Source organism: Equus przewalskii, chromosome 27 (genome assembly GCF_037783145.1).
Source record: "Equus przewalskii isolate Varuska chromosome 27, EquPr2, whole genome shotgun sequence".
NCBI lineage: Eukaryota > Metazoa > Chordata > Mammalia > Perissodactyla > Equidae > Equus > Equus przewalskii.
In genome coordinates this window covers 7132230-7148394 of record NC_091857.1, presented here as the reverse complement: position 1 = coordinate 7148394, position 16165 = coordinate 7132230, and the positions used below count along the sequence as shown (strand labels likewise).

General features: G+C 35.3%; 1 long non-coding RNA gene across 6 annotated transcripts in view; it reads left to right on the top strand.

The window, feature by feature from the left end:
* The window catches only part of LOC139079832 (uncharacterized), a 280199-nt gene that overhangs the window by 191483 nt on the left and 72551 nt on the right, over window positions 1-16165 (top strand). For all 6 annotated transcript variants that reach the window (XR_011533777.1, XR_011533778.1, XR_011533779.1 and 3 more), the window contains exon 2: window positions 11696-11786. This is a non-coding gene — a long non-coding RNA (uncharacterized lncRNA). The remainder of the gene's footprint in view (window positions 1-11695; window positions 11787-16165) is intronic.

The window sequence follows — 16165 nt, the reverse complement described above, 5'->3', positions numbered from 1 at the left end:
AACTTCATCACTACACCACCAGGCCAGCCCCTAAGTAACGGTTTGGTTTTTTATTTAAAGTAGACATTGGTTACTATTTTTATTTTTTTAATTTTTAATTTTTGCAGTGAATACTTATTTACCACATCATATTATTAATTTCTTTGTTCATCACCATTTAAAAAATTACTATCTTTTCTGTTTTAATTTCCTTCTTTCTGAAGTGTGTGTTTTAGCGGTTTTCTTGGCAAAGACGTTTTAGGAATAAAATTATAATCTTGATCTGAAAAAATTCTTTAATTCCTCTCGTTCCTGAATGGCTGGTAAAATGGGAATCAAATTCTAGATTGACAGTTATTTTGAATATGTTATTTTGAATGCATTATTCCACTGTCTTCTGGCATCTATTGTTACAAACGAGGAATCTATCAGTCTGTCAGTCTTTTAAAAGCAGTCTTCACATTATTTTTTTTGTCTTTGATGTTCTGCAATTTCAGTTTGATGGGTCTCAGTGTGAAATTGTTTTTATATTTCCTGCTTGAAACTTGATGTGATCTTTTAATTTGAGGTCTCATGTCTTTCTTCTATTCTGCAAAATGTTCAGACTTTATTTCTGTGAATATTTTCTCCTCCCCACTCTGTTTATTATATTTCTGAGACTCCCAACAGTCAGTGTTTTTAATTGCAAGCAACACGAATAAACTGCCTGATTAAAGGAGAAAACAAATCACAAGGGAGGCAGAAGGATGGAAATCAGAAAATGAACAGAAGTACAGGAAAGCCAAGCAGTCAGTACTTCAGACTAGAGCATGCCACAAAAGGAGCCCGGAGAGGGCAACCAGCCACCGCTGCTGAGCAGTGGACTTGGTAACTTGCACAGCCAGCACCACTAATGCGGGACTCTGGATATTGGCTTTACAGCCACCTCCACTGGATCTCTAGAATGGATATTGCTATGGCCACCTGAAAAGATGCTCCCCTCTTCCTTCTTTACTGAAACATAGTAACCCATGTTGTCCAATGTGAGTGTGTTTGCCCTAGTCTAAGAGGTATATCCATGCCATCACAGCAAGAAAGGTTAACAAGGTAGGTATCTGCCCTTTCAGTGTCTATTGTGGGATATAGACACTACCTTCCGCCAATTCCAGTAATGTAGGACATTCCTTAACAGAAAGTAGTTTCAGACCTTCAGGTCTCTGAGTAATAAAAGAATTACTAGAAGTCAACACTTTGGACATTTTTCTTCTAAAAAATATTTCCAAATAGAATACACCTTTCCCTAGTACAAATAAAAATGCTCTCTCTCCTCAAGTCTAAAGTTTCAGTTATTTCTTTTCCAAATTTCTATTCTCCCCCATGTCACTTTATGATCTCATCTCAGTATACTAAATCTATGAGCTAAAATGTAAATTTAATTATCACCTAAGCTGTGTAAAAAATAGTAGAGAGAATAGAAAATATTTTAATATAAATATAAAATTTGTTAAAATATAGTTATAGTACTAATACATCATAGATAAAAAATATGAGTAGCAGTTATTGTTGTCCTTACTACTCCTGTTCTCCAGGCAATGGTGAATATTTATGAACTCAATTCACTTCACTTCTCAGTAATTTCAAACCATGGTTCATGTTACTCTCCCCAATTTTACACCAATATTAATTCTTAGCAATTTCAATATACACCTAGCGGACAAGTCCAATGCCTTGACTTCTCAGTTGTTGGAAATGCTCTTGTCTAATGATGTTGTCCTTCAAACTCTCTAATGTCCATTAGCCACTCAATCCCATGGTCATCCTCCAAAACTTGTCATTACCAATATTGACCAAACTTCCACAATCTCAGTTATAAGCATTTTGCTCCCTGCACAACATCCATTATCTTCCAGGTCACTTCTTCTCATAGCATACCTATCTCTACTACTTGCCTATACAGGGAGCTACCAACAATGTTCAAGATAGTAGTTGCTGTGATATCTTTGTGTCTGTGTGTGAGGAAGACTGGCCCTGAGCTAACACCTGTGCCAATCTTCCTCTATTTTACATGGGATGTTGACACAGTGTGGCTTGACAAGTGATGCTAGGCCCACGCACCCAGGATCTGGACCTGTGAAGTCCAGACTGCTGAAGTAGAGCACACGAACTTAACCACTACACCATTGGGCTGGTCCCTGCTCTGGTATCTTGAATCTCAAAGTAAGGGTAAGTAGTAAAGTCCCTACCAAGCCATGGCATATGTACGGGTAGCCTCCTTGTTGTCTTGATGTCTGCTAGGCAAATTCCTACTCTAAGGCCATTGCACTGGCCTTAAGATACTATCTTTTGATGTGTAAAATAATTGATATTTTAGGAGTTATTAGTTATACTACATAACCTAGGCTATTTTGACTGAAACATAAATTGTCTCCTAGAAGTGCAATGTAATGTAACAAAATCTTAACATATGTGGCTGTGGCTTAAAGAGCTGGTGACAGACAGTGAAGATGCTAGGGGCTTGGAGGATGGTTATCCTTGTTAGGCAGTGGCAAATATTTGACTTAATAAAGTGTAGCTCTAGGTGCAGATGTTGGAAAGCAGAATGTTAATAGTGTGTATTGGTTACTGTTGGCCCTGACAAGAGAGAGAGAACTTCGGAAAACGATCAGCTCATTCACCAGGAAGTATAAAGGGGACAGGCACACTAACAAGTGGCAATATCCCCCCCCCCCACCCTTTCACTCCCTGCACAACTAGAAAAAGATAAAATCAGAAAGGTCTGTTTGCAAAGATCAGATCAAAGTATCCACTTGACATTTATTATTTTTCCTCCCAATTGTATTGTTATAAAGGAAATATAATAACCTTCATATTTTCAAGTATATATTAAGATCAGGTTTGACAGATGTATACAATGCTAGAAACCACTGCCACAAACAAGAATAGGAACAATGCCATCACCTCTAAAAGTTTTTTTTGTGCTCTTTGTAATCCATTTTTCCTCTACCCCCTTGCCAGGCAACTGCTGACCTGCTTTCTGTCACTTTTAAAACCAATGAATGGATTAAAGTGACTCAGAGCAAAGATCAAGTTAAGAATGTAGAGCCTACTTGAATTTATATCCTTTCAAAAGTACAAAATGCCTCAGGGAAAAGAGAATAGGTGTGTGACTTTGCCACTAAAGCATAAAAGATTCAAGATAGCTGGAAAGAAATAGAGAAAAAGACACATGAGTTAGCCATAAAAGAAATAGAGAGGTGAATTTTGTGTCTCAAAAATAACATTGTTTATTGTTTCTGGCATGTTGAATATATTGGAATTAAAGAAGCACTATACCTTTGGATTTTTTGAAAGAATTGTGCTTTCAAAAAACCAGCAGTCTGGACCGTTTGAGACCAAAAATGACCCTATGTGCCCCTGACCTTGTATGTCCAGAAAGCAGGCTGAGTAATCTGCTGTCAAAGAGAGCTTGGTCTCTTCTAACTTCCAGAAGCAGAATCAGAGATTAACAAAGGATCATTCTTTACCCCCAGGGTTATGAACTTTTCCAATACCTGTCCTGTGAAATTTTAGAAATTTCTGTAGTATGCCTCAATGGTTTATCAGTAAATGTTTGACAACCATCTCTTCGGGAAAAATAATCCTGATTTGCACTATTTGCCAATTTGTTTTATATAAATATTCCTACTATGGCCAATTTCAAGCTACCAATGTAATGCTATCTGACTCACAAATTTCCTGAGAATTTAACTATTGGGCCTTAATAGCCAGTCTAATCTGATACCAGCACATCCTTGACTGAGTTTTCTATCACTTTCTTTATGAAGAGGACCTCTTTATGAGCAAGGACTCTGTATTGTCCTTGTTCCACCACTGTATTTAGAATGTATGGGGCATAATTTGTCCCATCAAGTCATAGTCACCGGATCAAACAGAGCTGCATGAGACTGGATGGCAAGATTGCCATACAGCACAGAGAAGCCCTGGACTTGGAGACTGATATAATAACTATCTTTAACTTTTAGGGTGTTTCCTTTGTGGAGGAGTAGAAGTATATAACATGGAGGAAAAGATTGAGTCAAATATTTGGAGAAGAGAAGAACATGGTGGTAGTCACTAATATTGCTTGCTGAATATTTCTGGCACCCAACATTTCAAGAACATAGTGGGAATACAAGTCCTTGCCACATGCTCATTCCACCTCTCTGATTTCTCTTATTACTGTCCCCTCATCTCTTCACTCCCACCCCGTCACATTGGCCTCCTTGTTGACCTGATATCTGCTAGGTGAATTCCATTCACTGTACTGGCTAAGTGCAAAGTTCCCTCTGCTTGAAACAATATTTTCCCAGTTATTCACCTGACTAACTACCAGTGTCCTTCAAGTCTTTACTCAAATATAATTCAGAGAGGACCACCTTACCCAACCAACACTCTCAACCTAGACATTCTCGATTCTCTAACTCAATTTTACATTTTTTACTCCACCATATTTATCAGTTTACAATATAGTGTAAAACTTATACTCATATGATATTTATTGCTTATTTTGCCTTGCTCCCACTGAGAATGTGTTCTACCATGGAAAGACTTTGGATTATTTTTATTAAATCTTTTTCCTCTCATGTATCCCAAGCCACTAGAACCACTCTTTAAGCATAGTACAGGCAATAAATAATTACTGAATAAATGAATGAATCTCATGTGTGATTTTTAAAAAGTGGGGCAAATATATTCACCTGTCACCAAATACTGGGCTATGTTTCATTTTAGGGACTTCTCTAAGATGAGGTGAGTTGTGCCTTCAGCAGTGGAGGTGGTCAGATCAGCCTTGGTGAGGCGAAGTCTTTTGATCAGCTGCTGAACAGCCGCCATTCTGTCATCATGGTCACTGTTTTTTGTCTCAAAACCTCAATGAGCACTGAGGTTTTAGGAGAAGTTAGATGACTGACATCTTTAGAACAAGCCATTGTGTTCTCATGAATATTAAGAATCTCCTCCACACTGCAGGCCTTTTATTTCAAAAGGGACAAAACTATTCTCCTTTTGTTTTGTCATTCAAACTGCTAAATTGCTGCAGGTACCTTTCCAGACATGTTAGGTTGAAAATTCATCATACATACCAGTGATATTGTTGCAGGTTTCTTTTTCAATACTTTCCCTTTCATTTGAATGGCCTTGAGGCTGTGAAATGACTCATCTGGAATTTGGGTAAAATCATTTGAAAACTTTGGTAACTCAAGCCTGACCTTTTTAATCATCAGACTCTAGAGTTTTGTTTTGGCTGTAGAAAGTAACGTAGGAATGTTAGGGGGGATCCATATATTTTGGTCCTCATAGGGGCACAATTAGCGATTTTCTCATGCCAAGCATCCTTATGGGTTAGACTATTTTATCATTATTTTGACCTTGCTGTCCAATGTCTTTACTCTGTCAGTTAAGTGTTATACTATGTCTCTGTCTTTCTGGGATCAAGCTATTTCCATTGAAATATCTGCCATCGCTACTGCCATATCCACCGGTATCCTTAGCCTATAAGAAACGTCTACAATACTTCTAACTTCTTAATGCCTTCATGAATAGACAATCTTCTCAGTCTCAACAGCGAAAAATATAGTAGTGGAATAGTTGTGCCATGTATTATAATCCACTCTAATAGTTTTTGTATTCACTACACTGTTCTATTTTATGAGAACTCAATCTTGTTTCATCTCCTCACAGTTAGCCAACCAACAAAAAATTAGAACTAGCTGCTTAGGTTAGCACGTTAAACCCAGACCATCTGGTAAACGCAATTCTATCATAGTTCCTTAATCTGGGCACAATTGATATTTGGGACTTGAAAATCACGTATTATAGGGGATTACACTTGTTCATTGTAAAACGTTTAGCAGCATCCTTGGCCTCTACCTGTTGGATGCCAATTATACCCTCCCCCAGTTTTCACAATGAAAAATGTACGCAGACATTGCCAAATGTTCTGTCAAGGGCAAAATCGCTGGTGAACGAAAACCACTGAATGAAATCAATACATTCAGCCAAAATCAAATTTTTTTTATCCTGTGGTCAAGCACTGTCAGAATACATATCACATATATTCTCTAGAAATGTGCTAATACAAATTAGTCATGCCTTGTAATTTCTTTGATGGTCTACATTTCTTCTGGCTTCATTGGCCTTCTGAGGCCTGCTAGAAAGTGACTTGAGTTATACATCTGAAGTTTGGCTTTCTCTGGATATGCAACTTCCTGAGGTAAGTCTAGCCAGAAATATTCATCAAGGCAAAATCTTTCTTATTGTCTATGGCAGGTAGGGGAGTTTCGGTTAGCAAGGGAAGCACATGTATTTATTTACTTGTTTATGTCTTAACTTATTCAATGACTTTGCAATGTTAGTGAATATACATATGTGTATTTTACTTGTGGTGAAATACATGTAAAATTTACCATCTTAACCATTTTTAAGTGTAAGTTCAGAAGTATTAAATATATTCAAAGTGTTGTGTGACCATAACCATCATCCATCTCTATAATGTTTTTCGTATTTTAAAACTGAAACTGTATACCCATTAAACAATAACTCTATATCGCCCCCTCCCGCCAGACCCTGGCAACCACCATTCTACTTTCTATCTCTATGATTTTGACCACTCCAAACACTTCATGTAGGCGAAATCATACAGTATTTATCTGTTTGGGACTGGCTTATTTCACTTAGTATGTCCTCAGGGTTCACCCATGTAGTAGCATATTTCAGAATTTTCTTCTTTTTCAAGACTAAGTAATATTCCATTGTATGTACATACCACATTTTGCTTATCCATTCATCCATCAATAAATATTGGATTGTTGCCCCATTGTAGCAATTGTGAATAATGCTGCTGCGCTGTATTTCTGGGTGTGCAAATATCTCTCTGAGAGCCTGCTTTCAATTCTTTTGGTTATATACCCAGAAGTGGAATTGTTGGATCATTTGTTAATTCTATTTTTAATTTTTTGAGGAACCAACATACTGTTTTCCACAGCAGTTGTACCACTTTGCATTCCCCTCAACAGTGCACAAGAGTTTCAATTTCTCCACAGCCTCATCAACACTTGTTATTTTCTGTCTGTTTTGATAGTAGTCATCCCAATAGCTGTGAAATAGTCTCTCATTGTAGTTTTGATTTGCATTTCTGTAACGAATAGTGAGGTTGAGCATCATCTCACATGCTTATTGGCCATTCATATTTCTTTTTTGGAGAAATGTCTATTCAAGTCCTTTGCTCGTTTTTGAATTGAGTTTGTTTTTTGTTGTTGAGCTTTAGGAATTCTTTATATATTTGGAATATTAATCAGTTATCAGATATATGATTTGTAAATATTTTCTCCCCTTCTGTGGATTGCCTTTTTACTCTGTCGATGTTATCTTTTGATGCACAAATTTTTTAAATTGTCATGAAGTCTGCCCTATTTTTCTTTTTTTTGAGGAAGATTAGCCCTGAGCTAACATCTACACCAATCTTCCTCTTTTTGCTGAGGAAGACTGGTGCTGAGCTAATATCCATGCCCCTCTTTCTCTACTTTGTGGGACTCCTGCCGCAGCATGGATTGACAAGTGGTACACAGGTCCGCACCCAGGATCGGAACTGGTAAACCCTGGGCCACCGAAGTGGAATGTGTGAACTTGACTACTGCGCCACCAGGCCGGCCCCCCAACCTATCTATTTTTTGTTGTCGTTGGCTGTGCCCTTGGTGTTATAGACAAGAAATTGATTGCTTAATCTAATGTTGTGAAAGATTTTCCCTATGTTTTCTTCTAAGAGTTTTATCATTTAAAGTCTTATATTTAGGTCTTTGCTGCATTTTGAGTTAGTTTTTGTACATGGTTTTAGGTAAGAGTCCAACTTTACTCTTGTTTATGTGGATATCCAGTTTTTCCAGCACCGTTTGTTAAAAAGACTGTCCTTTCCCCATTGAATGGTTTTGGCACCACTGTCACAAATTATTTGCCAGAGTTTATTTCTGGATTCTCTATTCTATTCCATTGATCTATATGTCTGACTTTATACCAGCACCACACTCTTCTGATTACTCGAGCTTTAGAGTATGTTTTGAAATAAGGAAGTGTGAGTCCTCTAGCCTTGTTATCTTTTTTCAAGATTGTTTTGGCTATTCAGGGTCTTTGAGATGCAATTTGAATTCTAGGATGTGTTTTTCTATTTCTGCAAAAGACTTCACTGGGCTTTTGATAGGGATTTCACTGGATCTGTAGATCACTTTGGGTACTATGGACATATTAGCAATATTAAGCCTTCCAATGCATGAACATGGATTTGTGTCCATTTATTTATGTCTTTCATCAATTTCTTTCTGCAATATTTTGGAGTTTTGTAGTTTTCATTGTACAAGTCTTTCACATTCTTGGTTAAATTATTCTTAAGTATTTTATTATTTTTGTTGCTATTTCAAATGAAATTATTTTTATAATTTCCTTTTCAAATTTTTCATTGTTAATATATAGAAATGCAATTGATTTTTGAGTGCTGACTTTATACCCTGCAATTCTGCTGAATTCATTTATTGGTTCTAATATTTTTTGTGTGTGAAATCTTAAGGGTTTTCTACATTTAAAATCAAGACATCTGTGAACAGAGATAATTTTAAAACTCGCTTTTCAATTTGGATACCTTTTAATTTTTTTCTTATCTAATTGCTGTGGCTAGGATTTTCAATATTTTGCTGAATAAAGTGGCAAAATTGAGCATCCTTACCTTGTTCCTGGCCTTGGACAAGCACCTTTCAGTATTTAGCCATTGAGTATGATGTTTATTGTGGGTTTTTCAAATATGGCTTTTATTGTGTTGACATAGTTTCCTTCTACTCCTAGTGCATTGAGTGTTCTTAATGAAAAAATGCTGTTTAATTTTGTCAAATGCTTTTCCTATATCAATTGAAATGATCATCTGGGTTTTTTTCCCTTCGTTTTGTTAATGTGGCATATTCTCAATTGAAATTTTTGTATATTGATCAATTGTTTTTATATTGAAACCACCTTGCCTTCCAAGAATAAATCCCACTTGTTGATGGTGTGTAATCCTTTTAATATGCTGCTGAAATCAGTGTGGTAGTATTTTGTTGAGGATTTTTGCATGATGATCATAAAGGATATTGGTTTGTAGTTTTCTTTCCTTGTGGTGTCTTTGCCTGGCTTTGGTATCAAGGTAATGCTGGCCTTTCAGAAGGAGTTAGGAAGTGTTTCCTTCTCCTCAACTTTTTGGCAAAGCTTGAAAAGGATTAGCATTAATTCTTTAAACGTTTTGTAGAATTCACCAGTGAAGTAATCATGTATGGGGCTTTTCTTTATTGGAAGATTTTTGATTACTAAATCAATCTTTTTATGTTATAGGTCTATTTGGATTTTCTATATTTTGTGATTTAGCCTTGGTAGGTTTTTCGTATCTAGAAATCTGTCCATTTCACCTAGGTTATCCAAGCGACTGTCACACAATTGTTCATAGTATGTGCTTCTAATCCATTTTATTTCTTAAAATCAGTAGTTATGTCCCCCTTTCACTTCTGATTTTGGTAATTTGTCTTCTCTCTTGCTTTAGTCCCTCACCTTGAGGTTTGCTGATTTGTTCATCTTTTCAAAGAACCAACTTTAGATTTCATTGATTTTCTCTATTGTTTTTCTGTTTTCTATTTCACTGATCTCTGCTCTAATCTTTATTATTTTCTTCTTTCTGCTAGCTTTGAGTTTATTTTGTTCTTCTTTTTCTAGTTCCTTTAATTGTAATGTCAGGTTGTAAATTTGAGATATTTCTTGCTGTGCAATGTAATCCTTTATAGTTATAAAGTTTCCCTTTTCACTGATTTCATTGTGTCCCATAAGTTTTGATACATTGATTTTTCAGTTTCATTTGTCTTTAAGTGTTTCTTTTTTTGTTTTTTAAAGATTGACACCTGAGCTCACAGTTGTTGCCAATCTTCTTTTTTTTCCCCCTTCTTCTTCTCCCCAAAGCTCCCTCCCTCCCCAATACATAGTTGTATATTCTAGTTGTGAGTGCCTCTGGTTGTGCTATGTGGCATACCACATCAGCATGGCTTGCTGAGTGGTGCCATGTCTGAGCCCAGGATCTGAACCGGCAAAACCCTGGGACACTGAAGTAGAGCTCGCAAACTTAACCCCTTAGTCACGGGGCCATCTCCTGGGTGTTTCTAATTTTCCTTGTGATTCCTTCTTTGATCTATTGGTCTTTTAAGAGGGTTCTGTTTAATTTTCACGATTTTGTGAATTTTGCAGTTTTACTTCTGTTATTAATTTCTAACTTTATCCCATGATAGTTGGAGAAGATGCTTTGAATGATATCCATTTTTTAAGATGTATTGAGACTCGATTTTTGTTCTAACATATGATCTATCCTGGAAAATGTCCCATGTGTACTTGAAAAAAATATGTATGCTGTTGTGATGGGGTAGAGTGTTTTATATTTGTCTGTTAGATCTTGTTCATTTATTGTGTTGTTTAAGACCTCTATTTCCTCATTTATCTTCTGTCTGGATGTTCTATCCATTATTGATAATGGGGTATTAAAATGTCCAACTATTAGTGTAGAACTGTCTATTTCACCCTTTAAATCTGTCAATTTTTGCTTTCTATATTTTGATTTATTTTTAGATGCATAAATATTTATAATTATTATATCTTCTTGCTTATTTGAATATTTTATTAATATATAATGTCTTTCTTTTTCCTCTAGTAGTCTTTTCCAATTTAAAATGTATTTTGTCTAAGATTAGTATAGCTACCCCTACTGTCTTTTGGTTAAGATTTGCATGAATATCTTTTTTCCATCCTTTCACTTTCAATCAATTGAAAGTGTCGTGGAATCTAAAGTGAGTCTCTTATAGACAGCAAATACTTGGATCATGTTTCTTATTTATTCTGCCAGTATCTGACTTTTCATGGGAGAATTTAACCCATTTGCAGTGAAAATAACTATGGATAAGGAGGGACTTTTGTCATTTTGTTGTTTGTCTATTTTTTTCCTTGTATTTTTCCTATTTTACTTTTGTGTTTAGCTGATTTTTGAGTTGGCATGTTTAAATTTCTTTCCCATTTCCTTTTGTATATATTTTATAACTATTTTCTTTGTGGGTATCATGGGATACATTTAACATCCTATAGTTATAATGCTCTAATTTGAATTTATGCAGCTTAACTTCAATAACATAAAAACTCTACTCCTTTAACAGCTGTCTCACCACTCGTTGTTGATGTCACAAATTACATCTTTATACATTGTCTGCCCTAAAACATAAACTAATAATTCTTTTAAATGCATTAGTCTCTTAAATTATGTAGAATTCCAAATGTGGAGTTACTAACCAAAGTTACAGCAATACTAACTTTTAACGTAATAATTGTTTTCTAAAATTTATTAGTCTCTTAAATCATGTAGAAAACAGAAAGTAGAGTTACAAGCTGTTGTTACAATAATACTAGCTTTTATAATTGCCAATGTACTTACCTTTATTGAGGTCTTTATTTTTGCATATTATTTCATGTTAACTGTCTAACGTCCTGTCATTTCATGCTGCAGTGCTCCCTTGAGAATTTCTTGGAAGGCAGGTCTAATGGTAATAATTCTCCTTAGATTTTGTTTATCTGGGAAATCTTAATTTCTCGCTTAATTTTGAAGGACAGTTTTTCTAGATAGAGGATTCGTGGTTGACAGGTTTTCTTTTTTTTCTTTTAGCACTTGGAACATGTCAGCCCACTGCCTTCTGTCCTTCAAAGTTTCTAATGAGAAATCTGGTGGAAATCTTATTGTGGAGCTCTTGTATGTGGTGAGTGGTTTCTCTCTTGCTGTTCCCAAGATTCTCTCTTTGTCTTTGGATTCCAAAAGTTTCATTATTCTGTGTCTCAGTGTGAATCTCTTTGAGTCTGTTGAACTTCTAGAATGCTTATATTCACATCTTACAAAATTTGGAAAGTTTTCAACTATTATTTCTTCTAATATTCTCTCTGCTTCTTTATTCTCTCTTCTTTTGTGATTCCTACAATGCATATATTGATATTCTTTACAGTGTTCCACAGGTACCTCAGCCTCTGTTCAATGTTCTTCAGTCTTTTTTCTTTCTGTTCCTCAGACTGAACAATTTCCAATGTCCTATCTTCAAGTTTGTGGATTTTTTCTTCTGTCTGGTCAACTCTGCCTTTGAATTCCTCAATGAAATTTTCATTTCAGTTATTGTAATTTTCAGCTCCAGAATTTCTTTTTCTTTTATGTTTTCTAACTTTATTGATATTTCCATTTTGGTCATACATCATTTTATTGACTTTCTCTTCATATTTCTTTAGTTCTTTTAACATCTTTAAGATTTAAGGCAATTGTTTTAAAGTTTTTGTCTAGTAGATCTGCCATCATGTTTTTACCAGGGTTGGTATCTGTTGCCTTATTTTTCCTTTGAACGGGCCATCTTTTTCTGTTGTTTTTTTTTTGTATGCCTTGTGATTTTTTTTGTCATTTTTGTTCTTAAAAACTGTACATTTAAAACTAATAATGTGATAACTCTGGAGGTTAGACTCTCTCCCTTCTCCTGGGTTTGCTGTTTCTTCTTATTGTTTTTATTTGTTATTTTTATTTTATTTCTTACTGTTTTAGGTTGTCTCTAGTCCAAGAATCAACCTGAGATGGAAACTTAAGGTGTTCAGGTCTCTTCTGAGCCTGTAGCTTTCCTTGGGCATGTGTTGTCACTTTCTAATTTTCCCAGTATACGCAGTTGCTTTGGAATCTCTGGCTCCTGAAAAGGGAAAAAGAAAAAGATCAAAGGGAGGAAAGGGTACTAGCCCTTTAATTCCACTCAAGGTCACTGCAGCCTGAGGGGTAGGGGCTTGCAACAGTGAGTGGAGGCACAGCAACAATGACTGCTAGCCTATTTGTCTGCATCTCTGTGATCAGAAGCAGCCATCAGTGATTAGAGCACTCATCTCTGATATTTGTATTGCAAGGTCCTTTTTGCCTAGGTTGGCTTCTACAAGCTGTGTTCTGGTTGCTCCAGAAACCAGCATGCAGCTCTCTGCCACAGGTCTGGGAGTGGGGCACAAGTAACTGCTGCTATGCTAAGAGCTGAAATTGGCCTAAATTATCTGCAGCTTAACTTCCAAGTCTTTCCCTGGAATTTTCAAACCTTCAATAGACTCCAGAGTTCTCAGGCAGTTATATCTGAGAGATTCTGCCAGTGCAATTTTTGTCAAGTGGGAAGACAGACTCCTGGTGCTTTCTACTTTGCCATCTTCTCAGAATCCTTCTTACAGTGAATATATTTTTAAGTTCTGTAATTTTGCTCTAATTCAAATATACTTCAGAATTAGAGATTGCTTTTCATTATCTATTCTTGACTTATGAGTGATATTATATCTGTGAATATTTTGAAAATACTTATTTCAATGACTGTTTAAAATTTATGTTATTCTTTATTCTTAAGATGAAATATGTTTTTTTGTTTCTGAAATAACCTGACTCTGCACGCTACTTTTTAATTTTTACTTTGAGTTCAAGTTTATTGTGATGTATTTTTTATTTATCCAAGTTCTGTGAGTTCACATTTGCATTTACTGGAGATTAGTAATTTTACAAATTCACCACATATTGTCATGTAACTTACCTGGAGTTCCTGCACCCTTTAGGTAATATAAACTTAGAGTATATCCCCAAGCATGATGCATATTTAGGGCTCTGATTTATCAGTGTCTCTTTACTTCCTTATGATCCTGAATGGCAGTAGGCTTCCAGGATAAAGCAAGGAGTTCTGGATTTCATTTTGGGGTTGTGGCAGCTTTTTATAGCTACTGTCTCTATGTGATAACACAGATCCAGATTCTATAGCAAAAGGTAAAGTACTTGTTTCTTGTCCCTGTATGGAGGTTAACATCCCAACTTCCAGTTGTTCAAATCTTTATCTAGTTCTGATTTACCTGTGATTTCCCTGGATTTGAGTCCTACTTACAAATCTTGACTATGGTACTATATTTCTATTTTTCTTTCTGATTTCTTAATATTCTTATACTTGGTTTGAGCTTAAGTTTTCCTAAAATTATAATATAATAATTGGTATCTTTTGAGTGACAAAATGAGAAATGTTTTTTTCACAAACTGGAATCTACCATATTGAATAGGAGTCAGCATTAACAATGCTTCACTTATAATATGCATTATATTTTAAATTTTCTGAGCTGCTAAAAATAAAGAATTTGAGCTACATCCCAGAGATACAGTGAAGAAAATTTGAACAACAATTCAAAATATTAGTCTCCTAATTCCAGCACTTCAGTAAGCTTGTCATATTTTCTCTTTGGATTTTTTTTTTTTTTTTTTTTACTCAGAGGGCATAAAAAGGATAATGTGGATTACCAGATTGTAGTGTACAGTTACAAAGTATTCTTTGTAGATATATTTCTTTATTTAGTCAATGTTTCTGGAGCACCTATCATGTACCAAACACTGATTCAAATACATATTTCAATAGTAATGTGGAACTACTTTTCACCTTCAATGAGTTTATATTCTAATTTGGGACTCACAAAAATTTATACATATATATATATAACTTTATTTATATGTATATACACACAGTATTATATAAAAGTACAATGTAATGATAGATATTGGTTGATGCAGGCTATATAAATAATAAAGAAAGTTAATTGGAAAAATATTGAATGAGTAGAAGACAATTATAAGTAGAATGATGAAGGAAAACTTCTTAAGATGTAAATTTGGGCAGAATCTGAATGAAAGGAGAAAAAAAGTCTGTCCTTTGAAATCTGTGAGAAGATTATTCCAAGGGGAAAGAACTAGAATTTATATGTTTTGACATCACAACAAACTTGATGTGTTGGAAGAAGATCAAGGCCACTATTGTGAATGCGTAGAATAAAGGAGGATGAGTATTTTAGAATAGGAAGCCAAAGATGTAGCCAAGGGCCATGTGGTAGTCAGAATAATGATCCACAAATATGTTTACATTCTAATTTCTGGAGCTGTGAATATGTTATGTTACATGGCAAAAGAGAATTTAGATTGCAGATGGGATTAAGGTTGCTCGTCAGCTGATTTTGAGATGAGGAAATCATCCTTGATTATCTGGGGGAACACAGTGTAATCACAAACGTCTTTAGAAGTAAAATAATGAGGCAAGAGAGTCAGTGTCAGAGTGATATAAAATAAGAAAGACTCAGCTTGCCATTGCTGTCTTTGAAGATGGATGGAGGCTACAATCCAAAGAACGTGGGCAGCCAAGATAAACTGGAAAAGGCAAGGATATGGATTCTCCCCTAGAGCCTCTAGAAGGAACATAGCCCTTCGGATACCTTGATTTTAGCCCAATGAGACCTGTTTGGGACTCCTAATCTCCAGGACTATAAGATAATAAATTTGTTTTGTTTTAAGCCACTAATTTTGTGGTACATTGTTACAGCAGTAATTGGAATCTAACACAGGTCATATCATCTAAGGCCTGATAGTACTTTGGATTTTGTTCTAACTTTACAGGAACCCACTAGATCACATTAATCAGGAAAATGATGTAATATGTTTTACTGATTTATAGTATTCTAGCTGATCCATGGGGAATAGACTTCATGGAGTTATTAGTGTAAGCAAGGAGACTACTTAAGAGGATAGTGCAATAGTTTAGATAAAAGGAGATGAGGGCTTGGACAAGGATTATACCTACAGACATAGTGATGTATAGTTACATTCAAGTTATATTTTAAATGTAAACCCATCTATATTATTGATATGAGCTGTGATTCATAGGTGGTTATGCAAATGCACCTAAAGCTGATAACCAAGGATTCAGAAAAAAGATTTTGGAATTAACGAATGCATCATATTTAAAGTCAAGGGACTTGAAGCAAATACCCTGTTACACTGTAGATGAAGAAGATGTGGTGGAAAAATTCAGTCATGGAATTCTCTGACATTCAGAGTTTGAGACAAGGAGTAAGATCCAAAAAATTATAAAGAATGACCTGTGAAATAAAGGAAATCTAGTAGAACACATGTACTTGGAGCCAAGTGAAAAAGCAATTAAGGAAAGTAGAAATGATCAGTTGTGTCAAATACCACTGAAAAGCAAGTAAGATGGTAAGATGAAAATCTAGAATTGATCATTGTCACTTAGGGATATTTTCTAACCTTGACATACCTAGATTCAATAGA